Here is a 13451-nt window from a genome sequence, read left to right as displayed (position 1 = left end):
CCGCCCAAAAAATTTGAACTGTCAAAAAATTGCTTTCACGTCAGTCACCTTTGAACCGTCCCAAAACTGCTTTCATGTTGGTTACCAATTTGAACTGTCCAAGAACCACTTCCGTGTCATTTACGATCTGAACCGTCCAAAACTGCTTCCTCGTCGGTTACCAATCTGAACTGTCCAAAACCGCTTCCTCATCAGTTACCGATCCAAACCGTCCAAAATTATTTCCTCGTTTGTTACCGATCCAAACCGTCTTAAACTACTTCCTCATTGTTTACCGATTTGAACCGTCTGAAATCGCTTCCTCGTCGGTACCAATCTGAACCGTCTGAAACTGCTTCCTTGTTGATTACCGATTTGAACCATCCGAAACCGCTTACTTGTCAGTTACCTTTGTAAACAACCGTCCCAAGGCCCTTACTCAAACGAATATATTGTCTGCAGGGCCATCCGTCCGATCGGTTCATCCCCAACAACCATTCCAACCAAATGGATTTGGCTGGACCACAACTGAGCCCATCTATTCATTCTTCCTGGGCTGAAACCTTAATCTTATTTTTTGTACTCAACAAAATGATTACCCTTTATAAACAACAATATTTATGAGATCCAACTCTTGAGGATATATCCTGGTTATTGGCTGAAAATGCGCAATCTGGTTTTTCAGGTATGATAGGTTCATGCATTTTTTGGTATTCCCGGTACAAACAACGATGTCACAGTGTTAGATCATTTCCCATTGTTCAATAAATACATGGATGGCACAGCACCTCCAATGGAATATAAGGTGAACGGAACACACTATAACCTCCAATACTACTTGACAGATGCTATATATCCTAGGCACGCTATATTCATGCAAACGGTGAGAACTTCTGTAACCGCCTAGGAGAGAGCTTTCATGACATTGCAAAAAGTATGTCGTAAGAACATTGAACGGGATTTCGGTGTTTTGCAACGGGAATAGTGTATTTTTCAGATGTCAGCTAGGCTAAGGCAAACATCCGACTTGCTTCGGATAACAACTACGTCTATTATATTGCACAACATGGTTGTTGAAGATAAACGTGGCCAAGATTTACCGGAATGGACACCTCTCATGGAAGAAGATCAAAGCATGTCGATGGATGATGCAACCGTCGATGAAGTCCGTCTTTTATATCGAGTGCGAATGGGAAGAATTCGCAACACGGAAGTAAATGATCGATTGTTGAAAGATCTCATGAATCATCAATGGATGTTTTATGGTGGCAAACATGTATAAGTTGCATATTATTACATTAATTATGTAATGCAGCACAACATGCTTTCTTTTAGAACTCTTGAAATTTCCATTTGACTGTTCAGCTCTTTAATTAATAAGTACGTGCTTAATTCAAGTTCACCTACCTGCGACAAGAAATGCTATATGTATTTTATTTATCCTGCTTCTTGGTATGGGTGTAAAGTTGTAGCTTTCTAATTAATATCGAACCTCAATGAAGATGCATGTTATGTAATCACCATAGGTCTGTATTGTCCTGCACACTTTTGTGCTTTTCTGCATTATTTATATTTCCCAACAGTTCAAGATAAACATTAATTCTAGCTCTTTGAATACTAATAATATATGTTTCATTTAATATGATGGTTTATAACAAAAACATACAATAATATGATGATATTTTTTCAAAATCAGGATTATCCATCACAAATGTTAAATATTTACTCACCGCTAGAAATTTACTTAGACCGCCGGCGTCAAATTTGACCAATTTCCAAAATTTTCAACTTTTCCGGAACATAAAATTATGACGTCGGATTGTTGATTTCTCTTCACCATCGTCTTCCTTACCTCCGATAACCCCTACGCTGAGCTTGTGGGCGCCAGAGTTAGTGTTCTACATCGTATTGATTTGGTAACCGTCATGCAACCGCCGCCGGAGTCATGGTTCTCGGAATCCTGACGTCGAAGTGTGATTTTAACACCACCAGTGGATTGCTCACCCTAAAAAACCTTGATATGAGGATTTTCACCGTCAGAAAATGCTCCGGTCATCGGATCAAAGTTCGCCGGAATTTGAGAAACAACGTCGAATGGTTTCCGATCATTCTCGACATCGATTGCATTTCTCTATTCGCCAATGGACTTGCAATGTCTGAAAACCCCTAGACAGAGCTCGTCGGTTCCGGAGAACAGCTCCACTCCGATCATGCCTACCAACCGTCGATCGGAAATTAACATTGCCATCGCTGTCGATAATCATCGCATTGATTGTCAGCTTGCCAAACTCTCCCTCCCAAGAAATTCAATAATACAAAATGTCTCCACGCAACGGCCATCAGTTCGAGAAAACTGTCTAAGGTTGAAAACGGAAATTGCTCACCAGAAAAGTCATGATGCTGCCAGAAACTGTTTATTGCAGTCATCTAACTGTAATTCTGATAATATGAATGATTATGTAGGGCCTGAAAACATAAGTTGGCTGGAAATCGATCCCCTCAAACTCTCGAAGTTTCCAAAGCCCTATCACCGCCGCTGACCGACTCCACCGTCCCTCTGCCGCTGCCCCACCTCCGAAAATTGCTGTCGTGGCCCTGATCGGACATCGACCGGGGCCCCACCCCCTTGGATCGGCGTGTGGGGTAGGAGGTCATTTTTCGACATAGTCGCGAGTGTTTCGTCGGATCCGTATTCGGGCATCGAGGGTACTTTTTTGTTCATGGACGGGCCTCGACCAGCCTCCGTCGAGGCCTGGTATGATTTTGATGATGGTCCTATTCTCCGGTTCTTCACGATGGAGACATCGAGGTAATTAATGGCTCACCCTGATTGGAAGCATGTTTTAGTCAGGAGGTTTCCGCTAGGTTATTCGTCGTGGCAAGATTTAATAGATACATTTGCTAGATTTCAATTATTGGGGCAATATGAACTTTATCAGTTATGCCATATAAATATTATCATTAGACTGTTTGATAGTCGAGATTATATTACATTGTTGATCCGTGGCCTTTGGATGGTGCGGGGGGCACCAATCCGCGTCCTTAAGTGGACGTCGGGGTTCAAGGCCACAGAGGATCCCTCTATTGTCCCGGTGTTGGTGACTTTTCCACAGTTACCACTTCATATGTATCACCGGGACACGCGTTTCGTGATTGCTTCGAGGCTTGGGAAGTCTTTGATAGTTTATGCTCTGACGGCTAGGAGAGACAGGTGTTCCCATGCTCGCGTTTGTATTCAAATTGATGTATCACAATTGGTTGATAGATTTTTTATTGATTTGGGGGATGCTAGTATAGAGCAGAGTGTGGAGTGTGAGCGGTTCCCAATATTTTGCCTCTTGTCGTACTTTAGGACATATTGTTGTTGATTGCTGTCAATCAGGACCTTCTCGGATAGTGATGAAGGCTATGAGAGGTTCCCGACCTGCGGAGAGTGTAACTCCTATTGAGGAGCGGTTTATGCCTCCTATTGAGGAGTGTGTTGTAGTGGATACTACAGATCCTGTGCGGACAGGTCCTAGGAGGCGCAGACATAGAAGGCATATACGTGGTTAGGATTAGATTGTAGTTGAGAGAGTTCTCTCATTTGGTATTCGAGTTACAGCTCCGGGTGCTAGTTTGGTTGAGTCTGATGTTTTATAGAGGGTTTAGTTTTGCATTCGGGTTAATGCTCCAGGTTCTAGGTTCAATTCAGATAGTTATGATGAGAGAGTGCTTTCGTTGGACATTCGGGTTACTGCTCTGGATGTTAGTTTTGTTGACTCTTCTACTGTTGTTGTTTTGGATCAGTCAGTTGTTGAGATTCCGTCAGAGTTAGAGGATGAAATTCAGGATTAAGTGAGTCCTGTGGTATAGGAGAAGTTGTCTTCTCGTCAGGATATGGGGAAGGCAATGATGGTCGATGATACCACGGAGACATCATGCAGAACTTACTTTGGGGGATGTTAGTAGATTAGATTCTTGTCGGGAGACGAGTTCTTTATCTTTCGATATGGAGGTGGATGATTTGCCTTTTATCAAGGATGGTACTCTGCCATCTTTGACTGATACGCTATCCCTTTCCCCTCGAGGAGAGCTTTCGGGGGTCTTTACTTCCTCCCGGAAGAGCTCAGAGACTTCATCAGGAGTCGATAATATTAGCCAGAGAGCAGTATCAGAGCTACCCCCTCTACTGATTCCATCAGGGAGTGATTCTTTGGACAAGGTAGATCTTGAGGTGATGATATTTACCTTGAATAAGGTGCCGGATCCCTTTGATCTAGAGATTAGTACGTAGAGCAAGCCACCACTTCTAGAGGTGAGCTGCCGCATCACTCGTAGCATTGCTCGTCTCCAGGCGAGCTCTTCCATCGCTCCACATTTCTAGATGACTGATTTTTTGATCTTAGTGTGGAACGTTTGGGATGTTGGGAACCCCTGGGCCCAGCGGGAGATTCATTACTTGTGTCGTGAGCATCAGGTACGAATTTTGATATTATTGGAGCCTATGGTTGAGGCAGCACTGCAGTATTTCTGTCGTCGCTTAGGATTCGGGCAGATGATAGGGAATGAGGCGAACACAATTTGATTTTTTGTCGATAGTTCATTCCAGATTCAGATGCTTGTGAGTTTCGATCAATGGATTCATGTACAGATATCGTCACCACAGATTCGTCGACCCCTCCTACTTACGGGGGTTTATAGTAAATGTAGTGTTGTTAGGCATCGAGAGATATAGAGATTCTTAGAGGAGACTACAGTCTTGGCTATTGGGGTTCCTTGGATAGTTGGGGGCAACTTTAATACCATCGCAGATATATCAGAGAGAAAAGGCCCGGGATGACCGAAGCTGCGATCAATACAGATATTTTTGGGAGCTCTCCTTGATGTTGGATTGATAGACATTAGTTTTGAGGGTCCTCAACATACTTGGACGAACCGGCGGGTGTGGAAGAGCTTGGATCGGATACTTTATAGTCATTCATGGGAAGAGTTTGCAGAGTCTATGCGAGTTTGGCACCTTCCGCGGATGTGCTCGGGTCCTGCGCCTCTACTGGTTCGGGTTTCACATGAGCTGCATCAGGTTTCGTCAGCATTTAGATTTCAGAGCATATGGATTTTTTATAATTCTTTCATGGATAAAGTTCGGAAGAGTTGGGAGATTCCAACGGGAGTGTCGGTTCTTCTTAACTTACGCTTGAAGCTAGGGAGGCTCAAGAAGTCATTGAGGTAGTGGAATCGGATATTTTTTTAGACGTCTTTCATATTTTGGCCGAAGCCAAAAGGGAGGCTGCAGAGTGTCAGGCCGAGTATGAGCAGGATCCTTCGAAGGCTACTTTCTTACGCCGACAGCGCAGTGCAGCAGCTTTGACACATGCCATTGCATTGGAGGAGGCGTTTTGACGGCAGAAGGCTCCCTATAGGTGGGCAATCGATGAGGAGAGGAACTCCCGGATATTTTACTCGATGGTACGAGAGCGCCGCCAACGGGCGTCTATCTTTTACATGTGAGATGGAGATAGGGAGGTTATGGAGCACTCGGACATCAAGGCATCGCCAGTATCATACTTTGCCTCGATGTTCAGAGAGATAGACAATTCAGATACTTTGAGTATGGATGAGTTGGCAGGTCCGCCGCCACAGGTTCCAACGAGGAGAACGGACGGCTTTTGGCGCCGCAGATGTTGGCAAAGGTTTGGGAAATGGTATTTTCGGAAGATCCGGACAGTATAGCTGGTCCAGATGGGTTCTTGGTAGCTTTTTATAGAGCATGTTGGGAGATTGTAGGTCCAGATGTGTTAGAAGTTGTTTTGAAGTTCTTTTCGGGGGTTCTGCTCCTGAAGTCTTATACGGCCACCACTATCGTCCTTATCCCAAAAAAGGATGCTCCGGAGTCTTGTGCTGATTACCGACCTGTTAGTTTGTGCAACACGAGCAACAAGATCATCACAAAGGTACTCACGATGCGATTGGGGATTTTACTTCCGCATCTACTTTCACCGCATCAGAGTGAGTTTGTGAAGGGGCGCGCAATTGCGGATAACATTTTGATGGCATCCGAGATGCTTCACGACTTGAACCTTAGAGGCACGTCGCATAACATGCTTATGAAACTGGACCTTAATAAGGCGTATAATAGGGTGTCTTGGCGTTTTTTGAGGCATGCCTTGTTGAGGTTCGGTTTCACGGAGGAGTTCATTACGTTGGTGATAAATTGTGTAGAGCATGCTTATTACTCCATCTTGATTAACGGAGATCTTGGGGGTTTTTTTAAAACCTCCAGAGGGTCCAGCAGGGAGACCCGTTGTCGCCTACTTTGTTTGTGCTAGCGGCGGACCTTTTATCACGGGGTTTGGAGCATCTCTACCAGGGGTGCCTGGAGTTTTATTTTGAATGTAGAAGAGGGTTTCAGTTGTCCCACTTAGCATATGCCAATGATGTTTTGATATTTGTGAGTGCTTGTGGGGAGAGGATAAGCTCTTTGATGACCTTCTTGGCTGATTACGCAAGGATTACTGGCAAAAGGTTAATATTCAAAAGAGCACAATTTGGTTTAATAGACGATGTCCGCAGAGGCTTCGGGAGCAGCTTCAGTCAGTCACAGGATTCAGAGTGACTGAACTCCCACTTACTTACCTTGGTTCGCCTCTTTATGGGGGGAATCGGAGGAATATCTTATATGAGGAGCTTCCAGGGAAGCTTCGGATATATTTGACCCTTTGGGATCGGGCTGCCTTGTCACACGGCGACAGATTACAGCTTATTCAGAGCATACTTTTGTCGCTTCCACTATACTTACTTCAGGTATTACATCCCCCACAGTCGATACTTCACGGGGTTGAGCAGATCTGTATATGGTTCTCTTGGGGCTCGTATCACTGTCATCGCCAGCGTCATTGGATTTTTTGGGCGGATATGGTACGGCCGCAACAGGAGAGCGGTTTGAGACTTAGACATCTCTCGGATATGGTTCATGAATTCTCTATGAAGCTTTGGTGGAAGCTTCGTGAGGGTTCCCCATTATGGGCGCGGGAGATGCGGCACATGTAACACCCCCAATTGGCTCATGCTGGAAATGCTACCGCCACACTGCATCATGAGATTGTCACCTCCTACTTCGGGCCCTACAATACAGTGTTAAGGCTATAATTAGCCATACAGTGTCGAACATGTGACAGTATAAACCTAGCTTTTAATTTTTCTTTGAACTCATCCCAAGTCATATCCTCTTGGTCCACTCCCGCAGCTTCCTCACCTAACCACCACCGATTTGCTCGACCTTCCAAGAAATAAGCCCCGATATTGGCTCGTTGATCTGGTGGAACCTGAACAACACGATATATCTTTTTCATCTTCTCAACCCAGAACTCAAGAACTCCAGGCTCTACGGAACCAGAATATGTTGGCCGGTTATGCCGTATCACAACATCAATAAAACTCCTCTGTTGAGGCATCATCGCAGCCATAAACTGCCGGAAGAAATCCTGACTAAGTGCCTCTATTGGTACATGTTCTGGCACAGGATATTGTGACTCATCAGACAAAGGATCTAGCTCTGGGCCTCGAATAGCCCTACGTAAACCATCACCTCGAGAATTCGACATACTGCCCCCCGACTTCCCTGATTCAATATCAACTCAGCAACACAACTAAACCAGGTATAACATTAAAACATAAACCACATTAACATGAATGCACCCACAAAATCCAAATCTCGCCAAAAAAATTCAATATCATTATTACTTTTCAAAACCTTTTTAATCCAAAGAGCCAAAATCTACCAAACCTATGCTCTAATACCAACTTGTAACACCCTCAGTTGGCTCATACTGGAAATACTACCGCCACATTGCATCATGAGGTCGTCACCTCCTACTTCGGGCCCCACAATACAGTGTTTAGGCAAAAATTAACCATAAAAGCGCATTATTATATAACAAAATCTGATTTATGAATATTTACAAAGCACACTCCTTAAAAAGAGGTTTTTCCGGTTAAAAATTTACATATAATACAACAGATGTAAGTTCCCTCACTCAGCCCGTCTTTCTATATCCCGAGATGTCCCCTGTCTTGGATGTGCCATGCATGCCTGAAACAAGTATTTTTCTTAAAGCAGTCTAGAATTAAATCCATTTAAGAACTAACGTAAAATATGTCATTTCATACCTTTTTAAAATAAAGTCTAATTCCCGTCAATCATAAAATACGTGTCATGTCATGCTAATAGTGAATTGATGCAACAAAGATATCAAACTCAACAACAATGCACATCCACATATATATATATACATCCGCCGAAGTGAGCAGCCGGAAATACCTCGGCTCCATAATAAAAGGCTCACTACATCTGTCTAAGTGAGCAACCAGAATAACCTCGGCCCCGTAATAACAAGCTCACTAGACCATCATCAATAAATAGCCGGAAAATTCTCGGCTCAAGGAAGGACCTGATAAACCCATAATAATATAACGGTCACTCCCATATACCCACCATACGACTCCCACAATCAATACATGGATAGCCGAACGTTGTCGCCATTAACCATAAGACGCCCCATAGCCTGTGATAACGAAGATAGGGCCCCCACTGACTAGCCCTATCCCGTGTAATGTAGTAGAATCTGTGCAACCTGGAATCACGCAAGGGAAACCCGAAAACTCTACTCCTCCTCGCGTGCCCTAACGGGATCACGTTTGGAGTTTGGCATATGATCTTAAACTACCGGTAGACCTCACCAGTGGCCAGCCCAATGAGTGGAATAACACCGAACACGAATGATTAGACCAAAACGTCTCAACTACAATGGGACTAATCCCTGAATGACCGTGCGACTAAGTCACCCAATTGTCCGACTATTATCGTCCACTATCGCCAAAGTGTTACGGTACATCGGGGTCGAATATCCTAACCCCAGATAATGCCCTCGCCTAGCACTACCGCACACGGAGACTAGACGATAGATCCATAAATCATATCTGATAAACCGTGCAATATGTGTGCAACATGCCAAATAAGTGAATTTACCGAAAAGGCCTGGTGAAACAGCTCACCTATCCTCCTTTTCATAAATTCACCCACGTGATCAAATACGTATATCAAATATCATAAATCGTGAAGTCTCCCACATGCATACGCACACATATATATAAATATATGCATGCCCTGACAAAATAATTCACATAATATCACATTAACATATTACTCAGAATCGCATACAACATGCATACCTAATTTCTTAAAATTAGATTTAATTCCTTACTGCTTACCTCCTATCGACACTCCCTAGCTTTCGCAATCTCACCCAAATCTCCTCTAACGTACACCTGCCCCATTATTTACTCAAATCAGCTGAGCTATATGCTTATTCATAGGAGCTACATGTTTATTCAAAAGCTAATTTCTATAATTAGCTCGTCGGGTTTCAAACTTTTGTATTTAGTAGACTACAATATTATAGCTATGAAACTCTTATACCTCATAATATTTATATCTCCCGCTTATTAAATAAAAATACTTAAAGATATGAATAAACAGGCAGGTGCAGTACACTGCTGTTTTCAATTCGGCTCGGATCGATACGAAATTTTCAGAATATAATGCTAAGACTATGAATAGGCTATTAGCTAAAGAAATTTGTCGATTAAATAGCCAAATAGCCAGTTATGAATTTTTGAAGAATTTCTAATTTAATACCTTCAATACCTAAATTTATATTAAAATTCATAATTAAATTCTACGTATAACAAGGAATACAAGACCGAAATCGAAATCAAAATCGGATGGCTAAATCTTTTTTCTTTCTTATTTTCTTATTTTCTTTCTTCTTTTCTTCTTTCCCTGCTTTCTTCTATTTCCTCCCTTCGCATGTTGTTTTATTTATATATATATAATTATATTATTATATATATAATTATATATAATTATTATTATTATTAGTAACGTTATTATTATTATCATCCTTTATCTCTATATTTTATTATATATATATTATATATTATATTTTATATTTATCATTATCGATATTTATCTGTTTAACAGTCTTTTCAATCATAATCAATATATAAAATATGAATCAAATTTATTCCGAAATATTAATTTTTTTGATCCCAAAATATTATAAAAATATTTATTTGCTATAATAATATTATTTTATACACTCCAAAATCGCGGCATTACAATTCACTCCCCATTAAAAGATTCCGTCCCCGAAATCTAAACGCAAACGCATAACAACATTACTTAATTAAAGAAATATGGGTATGCTTTGAACATCTCTTGTTCTACTTCCCACGTGGCCTCTTCCGCTCCATGCCGGGACCACATTACCTTTACCATACGAATATCTCGGTTCCTCATAGTTCGAACCTTTGTGTCCATGATCCAAAGAGGCATTTCCTCATATGAAAGATCCTCATTTAGCTCTAACTTATCCGGAGATAAAATATGAGAAGGATCTACGACATACCTACGAATATGTGATACATGGAACACATTATGAATTCGTTCCATGGAATTAAGAAGTGCTAACCGATAAGCCCAATCCCCAATCGATCGAGGATTTCATAGGGTCCAACATAACGCGGACTTAATTTTCCTTTAATTCCAAACCTTTTAATACCTTTCATTTGAGATACTTTTACCAGGACGACATCTCCACTTTGAAATTGACCTTCACATCAGGCTTTATCGGTATAACTTTTTTGGCGATCTTGAGCCATCTTCATCTTCTCCCTGATAACTCGAATCTTATTTTTTTGATTCTTCGATCATTTCTGAACCTAATATCAGTCGATCACTCATGTCATCCCAACTTAAAGTAGTCCTGCATCTTCGTCCATAAAGAGCTTCAAAAGGAGCCATTCCAATACTTGTTTGATAACTATTATTATATGAGAATTCCACTAAATCCAAGTGGTCCTCCCAAATTCCTTGAAATTCTATTGCACAAGCTCTTAGCATATCTTCTAGAATACGGATAGCTCTCTCTGATTGACCATCGGTCCTTGGATAGAATGCAGTACTCATATGTAACTGAGTACCAAAGGCTTCTTGCAATTTTTGCCAAAATCGAGATTGAAAACGCGGATCACGATCCGATATGATTACCTCAAAAATACCATGTCGTTTAACCACATGATGAACATATAATTTGGCCAACTTTTGCATGCTCCAAGTCATACGTACTGGGATGAACACTGCTGACTTAGTCAATCTATCTATAATCACCCAAATTGCATCTGTTCCCGACTTCGCCCTTGGAAGTTCTGTCACAAAATCCATTGTAATAGAATCCCATTTCCAGAGCGGAACTTCTAAAGGTTGTAGCAACCCCATTGGTCTATGATGTTCTGCTTTCACCTTTTGGCAGTTTAAACATTGTGCAACAAATTTGGCTACATCCTTCTTCATGCCCTTCTACCAAAAATGTTGACGTAAGTCTTAATGCATTTTAATCTCTCCTGGATGTACTGAATATGGTGTATTATGAGCCTCACTCATAATTTTCTCCTTCAAATCGCTTCGGTCCTTTGGGATACACCACCTTGGAATCGAAGACTCCCATCTTAAGCAATATTAAAGTTTTGAGTCTGACCGCACTGAACTTTTATAGCCAGCTCGACCATCTTATTATCCTCCATTTGAGCCGTTCTAATATGATCATAAATTTCAGGCTCAACTTGCATCATTTGCAAATATCCTCGCGTTATGGCCTCTCCAAGTACTTCAATTTCCATCCGTGCTAAATCTTGACACAGTTCATCGGCAACTGACATAGAACCCAACTTATGTCTTGGTTTTCGACTCAAGGCATCAGCTACAACATTTGCTTTGCCTTCATGATATACAATTTCGAGATCATAATCCTTCACCAATTCTAACCATCTTGTTTGACTTAAATTTAATTCTCTTTGGGTGAAGATATATTTCAGACTCTGATGGTCAGAAAATATTCTACAATGGGCACCATAAAGATAGTGCCTCCAAATCTTCAAAGCAAACACAACTGCTGCCATCTCCAAGTCATGTGTAGATAATTCTCTTCGTGAGGTTTTAGTTGTCGTGACGCATAAGCAATAACTCTTTGATTCTGCATTAAGACGCATCCCAATCCCTTTTTCGAAGCATCACTATAAACTTCAAAATCCTCACCCTCTACTGGTAAAGCCAAGACTGGTGCTGAAGTTAATCAATGTTTCAATTCTAAGAAATAGGGCTCACACTCATGATCCAATTAATCATTGTGTCCTTCTTCAGCAAATTAGTTAATGGCTTTGCAACCTTCAAAAAATCAAGAACGAATCTTCAGTAATATCCTGCCAAACCCAAAAAGCTTCTTACTTTTGATTGATTGGTAGGTCTTGGCCAATCCAAGATTGCCGCAACTTTAGAAGGATCTACTGAGATACCTTTACCAGAAACTACATGCCCCAAGAAGAAACCTTTTTCAACCAAAACTCACATTTGGATAACTTGACATATAACTTCCTCGCACGTAGTATATTTAGTGTCACACGCAAATGTTTTGCATGTGTCTTTTTATCTGGAGAATATACCAAGATATCATCGATAAATATCACCACAAACTGATCGAGGTATATTTGAAAAATTCGATTCATTAATTCCATAAACGCAACCAGGGCGTTGGTCAAGCCAAAGGACATAACTGTAAATTCATAATGACCGTATCTAGTGCGAAAAGCTGTCTTAGAAATATCATGCTCTGCAACCTTTAGTTGATAGACGTCAAGTCAATCTTGGAGAATATACTTGCACATCTCAGTTGATCAAATAGATCATCAATCCTCGGAAGAGGATATTTGTTCTTTGCCGTTACTCTATTCAGCCCACGGTAGTCAATACACAACCTCAAGCTTCCATCTTTCTTTTTCACAAATAAAATTGGAGCACCCCAAGGCGACGTACTAGGACGAATGTAACATTTATCCAATAATTCCTGTAGTTTCAATTTAAGTTCAGCGAGTTCTAACGGTGCCATGCGATATGGGGCTCTTGATACTGGCTCGGCGCCTGACACAATATCAATATTAAAATCCACCTCACGAGCTGGTGGCATACCAGGAATATCATCAGGAAAATCTCGAACCACAAAAATATTTTGTAATCGCTGCTCCCCTTGCTTCAAATCTCTTACCTCACAGAGATACACTGGATACCCCTTACAAATAAGTGCTTGAAATGATAGGGCTGAAACTACCTTCATAGAAGGTTATCTTGCAGATCTTGCATAGCTCACTTGTTCACCCATCGCTCCAACCAACGAAATTGATCTTTTTCGACAATCAAATTGAGCTTCATATGCCATTAACCAATCCATCCCAAGTATCACACCGAACTCAGATAACTTCATACTCAACAAGTTAGTAGCAAAATCTACTCCCCCAATACTAATCGGAATTTGCATATAAAGTTCTCGACACTCTAACTTCTCCTAATGGAAGTAAAACTTCCACTACCATTTCTACCGATG

The sequence above is a fragment of the Andrographis paniculata genome, unplaced genomic scaffold, assembly GCF_009805555.1.
Source record: "Andrographis paniculata isolate CXL003 unplaced genomic scaffold, ASM980555v1 Contig75END, whole genome shotgun sequence".
Taxonomy (NCBI): domain Eukaryota; kingdom Viridiplantae; phylum Streptophyta; class Magnoliopsida; order Lamiales; family Acanthaceae; genus Andrographis; species Andrographis paniculata.
This window is presented reverse-complemented; position numbering follows the sequence as displayed.